Here is a 7948-nt window from a genome sequence, read left to right as displayed (position 1 = left end):
CTATTTCAGACAAAGGGAAGTCGTTACAATTAAGTGGTTTTAAAACGAGTTTTAAATAATGGCAAGTTTTGTCTGTGACGGGCAAAATGAAGATCCGTTCCTTATTTGGACGTAGTGATGTCAAATATGTTACGTTACTGACGTCGTTACGTCAATGACGTCGCAACGACGCTGCACAGAGACGGTGTTTATTATCACAACGCATACGCTAGCACACAAAGGAACAGCAAATCAAAATGACTTCATTTTTTAAGAAATTTTTCGGCTGTTGCTTTACAGAACAACAGACTGGCGAATCTAGCAACACTGCAGGCTATCTGAGTGATATTATTTACATAGCAGTACCAAGGAGTGAATTTGAAGCATACTTTGCACACGAGCCACAGGACTGGAATCTGGACCTCAGCAGCTTTATGGCATTGTATAAATATGCTACCGAAGATCTTGTATCGAATCCAGGACTAGGTTATATGTACGAAAAGTTCGTTTTTCTTGTCGACAGTGAGTATATACGTGTTGAAGGCTGGGTTCCTATCCAAAAGCTGGACCTCAGTTGGTGTCACCCTGAAGAAATCCGAAAACCAGCAACAAATGCTGTCCATGTATTTGGAAAACCTTTTCAGAACAGGCCTCGCCCAAGAGACGTTATTTGTGTAGACATTTCCAGAAAGGTATCTAGAACAGAAATGTTGCTCGGTATTAAAGAAGAAAACATTTATACGGGAAAAGCATTGCTTTTGCCTAAATCACAAAGAAGCCGGTTATTTTCGTACAGTCGACACATGAATGCGTCCATGCATTGCAAAGGAGAAGTTACAGATTCTTTGAGAAAACTTGGATACAAGTGTAAAAAGTGAACAGTTTGAATTTTCTGCAAAATATATGTTTCTTTGATAAAAAGATATATTTCATAATGCTGAAATAAATCTTTAATTATCCGTTATTCTTCGTTTTACATTGCATATCATTGAATGTCTACAAACTGAATTTTTAACACATTCAGCTAAGTTCGATAATGATATATTATTTGCCCCTCTTGCCGAAGTTTGAATGTCTAATCCGTCCAATCAGTCTACTCGTCCAGTTGACATCAAATAGGCTTCTCTATGGCAAACAGAAAAAGCGCAAAAACACAAGTTCCGAATGTCTGACCGCACGGAGTACACTGACAAGTAAATAAAGTTAAGGAAACACAAACCACTAACAATTAAAAATGTAGAATATATAACAGTATAAGTCTTTTACGCTCACAATGGTGATACATCATGTTACATACTAAAAAAAAGCAAAGTTATACTGGTTTGTATAAATATTGATACAGGTACCTTTGCACTGGCTTTGAAAGCTGTACTGCCTGTCCACAAGTGCATCACTTGACCAACACAGTGCTGTAGTTTTTGGTAGGATAGATGATGCCTTTAGGTATACTACAATAAATGTTCTGTCTTAACATGCAAATAGAGAATTAACATATGCATAAACTATTTAAGCACATAGACACTAATGTGAATCAAAAGAGAACACTCACGCAGCGGGTTCAAAAGTAGCATAAACGTAAAACGCGTAGTAGTAATATAATTTAAACCAAAGCCATGAAATGACCGATATTTCAACCGATACTCCTGAAGAATAAACATTTCATTGTGCATATGAACAATGTTGGTAGAGTTCTACTAGACAATGCTACATGTCAAATATCTAAGCTCTGAGCATTGTGGTTCAAGACAAGAAGATTTTTAAAGTTTTTTCCTAAACAACTTTACGTAAAACTAAGTTTGCCCCAGTTTGGGGCCAATTTCAACCCTAACCCTATCCCTAACCCTAGAGCGGAGTGATTAGAATATTTCGAATGTGAATATAAAGTTCATAATTATTCTAGAATCACGCACTCAAACAATACCAAGATTATAAAAAATAAATATGGGACTATCTTTACACGTCCAGAATATTTGTGTGATGCGGTCACACAGAGGTTGAAACTTGGTAGTTGATTTAGAGCTATAGCCAGTTGCTAAAGCACTGGCTAAAACTACTGAAAAGACACAAGTAACAAGAGACGACAAAGCACAAGCAGGACAACAAGAGGCAAGCAAACTAACTAGCTGCACATAGCACACTTGCGCTTGGGGCCTGTCCAGGTGCGGCCAAGCCCGACAAAGTCTTTATACTTATCCAGTAAGCATGTCATTTGACAGGTTGTTCCACACCCTGACAGCCTCAAAACGAAGAGTTTTTGCCATAGCTAGTTGTCCTTACGTGTAGTGCTCCCGGTATGTGTGTGTCATGATCTGAGAGTTTTGAAAGAAGATTTTCTGAAGATTAATTCTTCATACATTAAAGTTTCAATTGCTATTGCACGTAAACTGTCAAGTGTTGACATAAAATGTATTTACTTTTCTAACGATTTATAGTCATTAATTAAAACAATTGTAAATGTCCTGTATTGATTTGTTTCTAATTCGTCTGTATTAAGACTTGGCGCAGAAGTGCCAAATTGAAATTAGACCTAATAACAGACAAAAGATGATCAGTCTTGTGGGTTCATTTAAAAATTACTTAGTCACTGTAACAAAAAGTTTGGACGTTATCCTCCGGTCAAAGGCCGAAAAGTTAATGGGCTATTGTTGACCTACATTTCCACTTTTTTTTACTCAGCATATTGATCTTGGTCGGACTGGACTACACGTTCATATACGTTATGTCCGTATGTCTTTGTCATAGGAGCTCAAACTGGGTCGAGAACATTCCACAGTTAGACATGATTAAAATAGTGGTTATTCAGTAAGCGCAATCGCTGCACCATCATCTTATGTGACCCTCCAGGGCTATTCGAGGGCTAAAAAAAGGAACACGTATTGAACAGACCCTATTCATTTACGTACCCTATGGTAATTTGAAATTCGAAATACGTATCTTACCTTTTTCTGTAATGGATATTTCCAAGCTCGAGCTGTGACTTTTGACATACTGAAAGAAATAAGACAGGCAAGCGAGGGTGATATGGGATATTGTCAGGCTGAGTTTCTATTTTTCGATTGTTGATAATATCCCATATCACCCGATCACCACCATTGATCTGCAATGTTGCATTCGAATAGAGTGGATTTTGCCCGGCCTGGATCCCACGAGCAGGTACTGTTTTAATGACCCTTTTGTTATATACATATACCTGTTCCCCAAACTGACTATAATTTAAGGCAAATACAAAGACTGAAAACTCGTTTTACACGGTGAACTTTTTGACGCGTGGATCGTCGAGACGCCATCATGGCGTCATTTCTGGTCATATTTGGCTTCAAAATTGAAGCAAGTAGTACGACCACTGAATTTTTTTCCCGTATCCGATGGTAGTTGAATACATGATTTTGTATTCATTTTTGAAATACATGTTGTATTTCAGACAGAAAATTCGTACCTATATAATAAAATAGGGGTATTATAATAATAGCTCGATCTGGGATGCTGTATTCGACTAGAGTGGATTTTGCTAGATCGGATCTCAAGAGGCTCGCAAGCGCCGAGTGTGCTTGCAAAATCCACGAGAGCCGAATACAATGTCCTAGATCGAGCTACTGTTGTAATTACCCTTTTATTATATATCTCCGTCTTTTTGGTCGTCGTTTTTGTAATCTAGCGAAATCTTTATTTTTTGTCGAAGTTAAAATAGAAATGATTGTAGTTTTGATTTTTTGTGCGCTTTTTATAGACCGGTGTCAGGTCATGAATATTACATGAAAATAGACCGGCAACATACAATACAAAAGGTACAATACGCATTTTTTCCGGTTGTTCATATTGACTCGTGAAATACAAGCAAGTGTTTTCGACAGAATTTATATAGGTGTATAGTAAAATCCAAGTATGTCCAGACCAGCACTTCTGTAGACTGAGAAATGTTCACGTCTTTTATATTTCAGGACGTGAAGACAAGTCACGTTTGCAGTGTTAAGAATTCACACTTCTTAGTGTATTATTATTCTCAATACTATAAATTGCATAATAGTCGTGACGAGCCGTTCTACCGCGAAAATAAACCAGTCGCGAGTACTATCTAATCTACAGTACAAACCACTTTAATACTGTAGCTATACGAAAAAATTGGAGTATTGATTTCTCTTTTCGTTGTATCTGCATCAGTGGTACTTAGTGTATTATTATTCTCAATATTATAAATTGCATAATACTCGTGACGAGCCGTTCTACCGCGAAAATAAACCAGTCGCGAGTACTATCTAATCTACAGTACAAACCACTTTAATACTGTAGCTATACGAAAAATTGGAAAGTGTTGATTTCTCTTTTCGTTGTATCTGCATCAGTGGTATAGTGCTCCTCAACTCATAGTGTCTGGGTTCGAGATCCACCAGGGTCACGGCCACACCCTTTTTACGACACTTGTCCTGTTTTTGTTTTTTTTCATCTTCAGAAAATGGCTTTTAGCTTTCAACAAAGTCGAGTCAAAGCAAATTAGTATCATCTAAAATTTCTCTACAGCGTTTTTTTTTATTGGTTTTCTACTGTTTTCTCATTGGTGCCCTCCCCGGGGGCACTTAGTTATGCCCCTGTTCACCTGTCCGTCCGAATTTGTATCTCAAAAGGTTTTGACCTAGAGACATCAATCTTCGCAGGAGGAGTATGCAGCATGTAAAGTTGTGCACCTGGGGTTTGTTAAAGATTTCACCCAGCAAGACCAGAGTTATAAAATTGTGTTCCATGTATCCCAAAATGTACTTCACCTAGAGTTTTCAGATTGTTATATATCATGTGAAGCTGTGCACTTAGTGTTCTGTTTGGGATTTCACCCAGCCAGACCAGAGTTATGGTCACTGACTTAGTGAAATATACTAGTACACAGATGTGCTTAAAAGTTTATGTTGCATATATACTGTATCTGAAAAAAAAAAACACTTAGAGTCATGAAACCATGTACAGTGACAGGAAATGGGGACTTCAGTGTCCTATGGGCACACGTCTAATGATTATTTTTTTTGTTTAAGTATAATGTAATAATCTGTCCGACCTTACTCAGAAGGGAAAGCTCATATCGGCGGATCAGAGGGCCTTGAGTGCGATCCCCAGCCGATGTGTATGTTTTTCGTGACGACTGATAAGACATTTTGGCTCAAATCGTTCGTTATCCGCCCCTGATTCTGATTCGTGTGGGGAAGTTGGCAATTACTTGCGGAAAACAGGTTAATATTGGTACAGAGTCCAGGACTACTGGTTAGGTTAACTGTCTGCCGTTACATGACTTGTTAAAAATGTCGAACTAAACCCAGTAAAAGCAAATCAAAAGAATATGAACTATGCAGAGTCCGCTCTCTCCGGTCCCAAACTGTTCAAGACTACAATGGTCAAGCAAAGCGATATGTACAAAGGAGTATACAAAACTATATCCCTTTGACGCTGTGGGTTTATTTGCATTATCATTAAGTAAGATTTCACCCATTTTACATAAACCGTTTTACTAACAATTATACACAAATATTACATTGTTCACTTTTCAGTGAAAATAGATGCACCTTTTTAAAAAGTGACATCTCTCCTTTTAATCTTGTCTGGCGCCTATGACACTTGAGCACATCTCTATTTGGGATTCTAATTGAAAAACAACGCGAGGTTGTATTAATTTAATAAAGTTTGTGTGCTTCTTTTAGAAAGAAACCATTAATATAAATATTTGCTCAATTCATTTTGATATAGAGCCAGTAACTTCACCTTCAGAATTCAATATGAATCAAACAGAGTATCAGTAACTACTTTGTAAATCTAATTTCCATTTTGTTTATAATTCGGATTACTCTCTTTTTCTGCGGGGAGTATATATTTATACTCTACAACTATCAATTCTATGTTCGGTTACGTTTTGTGTGGAGAACAAATATACACTGACATGATTATGCTTTTAGTAATAAGAGCTTCTTTTCGGTGGTTTTGAAATAATGTATTCATTCTAATTTTCAACTGGGTGGTCATACGAAGTTTTTTTTTTTCAGACGTGGCGAAATTCTATCCTTGTGTTTTATAATTTTGATTTCCCTATCAATAATATATTTTCATAAGAAAATCGCAGCTATGTATAAAATCCGGGCACAGATATCTTGTTTTTGTTTTAAGATATCCGTTTTACATAATCTATCAACATAATTATGGAGTTAACATTTATTTCTTTTTATAAAGTTAATATTATATCAAACTCACTGAAATTTACAATGTAACATCAAAATTAAATCGGAGTTTTTGAAACAAATAATATATTTCGCCAAAAAAAGACTAAATTTTTTCATTATTACCAATTGAGCTCTTTTGAACGGTTAATTTTTTAAATTATTTTTCAAATATCAAAATAAGTGAATGAAAAACTTTGTTATGGAATAAGTGAATTAATTTTTTTGAAAGAACGAAAACGAGTATTTAAAGCTACTCGCCCACAGATTGGGTGAATTTTTTCAACATGTTCATGTCGACCAAATTTGGCATAAAAATATATGTGACACTGAAAAGTGATAAAATGGGTGAAAAACTAGATATTCGGGTAAAAATGGAAGAATGTAAATTGCCTGCATTGTTTCAATTCACAATAGTATTGGTTATTTATAAGAATATCTTTCAAAAATAGTATGTCAATAAGTTTTTATCACTAGTCACTTTCAGAGAACTCACCTTTGATGAATTTTTGTGAGGTTATTTTTCGCCTAAAATCTTTAAGGAATAGATGTGGGCTCGGTGCAGATGACGCGAAAATGAATTTAAAAGTGTATGTATATTGCTGATCCGGAAAGAGACTTTTTATACAAATTAACTAACAACATAAATAAAAGAAAATTATTATATTTCCTCTCTGTTCTGAAAGTATTGCCAAACTCTGCATCCGCGCAGTCTGGTCAGGCTCCATGCTGTTCACTTTTAAAGCCTATTGGAATTAGAGAAACTGTTAGCGAACAGCATGGATCCTGACCAGACTGCGCGGATGCGCAGGCTGGTCTGGATCCATGCTGGTCGCACACCCACTATGTTGGTTTTCCCATGGCACGGCTCATATGTTACCACAAGCATGTATGATAGATCATGGCTATAATGTAAACTGCGGATGTTTGGACACCGCCGCCGATTTCGATTGCATATATATGGGTGATCCCAGAAACTGTTCAACTCGAGAACCTTTTCCCATGTCGGGGTCAAATATCTACACACAGGATTGTAGTTTACAGTCTGCTTCGAATGTCGAATATATCGAACTTGCGTTCCCTCGTTTCCCAGTACAGTGACTTGTATATGTCTTATGTGTCCGACCGCTCGTACTTGACTATAAACGTTGAAAGTAATGACTTTATAAGGGATATCAACCAAAGTGACGTTTTAGTATGGGGCACGAGAAAAAAGATCGTGCAGAGGAAAAATATACAGAGTAGCCCACCAACGGAGGTTGATTAACAATAAGGTAAACTAGAGCTGCTTTTGAGAAAAGCGCATGTCTCCCACAACTGCCTTATTATCTGACATGATTAAATTTTGGGGACATAAAGGACCCATATACTATTATTCACATTAGTAGTTTATAGGTCCTTTATGTGCCAAAGACATTTGCGATTTTCGGTTATACAAGGGCCATAATTCCGAAGTGCCAGTGCCGATTCTGGCTAGTTATCGAACTTGGCCGAGGACTTATTGGTAAACACATTTTATTCAAGTTTGCTGAAAATCGGATGAGAAATGTTCGACTTAAAGAGTTCGGACAAGATTTGTGACAGACGGATAGACAGACAGTACTGTGGGAGACGTATTTAAGGTCTGTGATTCTTTGATTAAATATAAGGGCGTTTTGGTAAAGGACCGATGTGGCAGTCAACATACATTCGATTGCCTAACCTTGATTCTGGACAAGGTCTAAAATTTTTGCTAATACCTGGACTATTTGTTGTACCTTTAAAACTATCTTCCGTTCAAT

The sequence above is a fragment of the Mercenaria mercenaria genome, chromosome 3 (assembly GCF_021730395.1).
Source record: "Mercenaria mercenaria strain notata chromosome 3, MADL_Memer_1, whole genome shotgun sequence".
Lineage (NCBI taxonomy): Eukaryota > Metazoa > Mollusca > Bivalvia > Venerida > Veneridae > Mercenaria > Mercenaria mercenaria.
Note: the sequence above shows the minus strand (reverse complement) of the source record.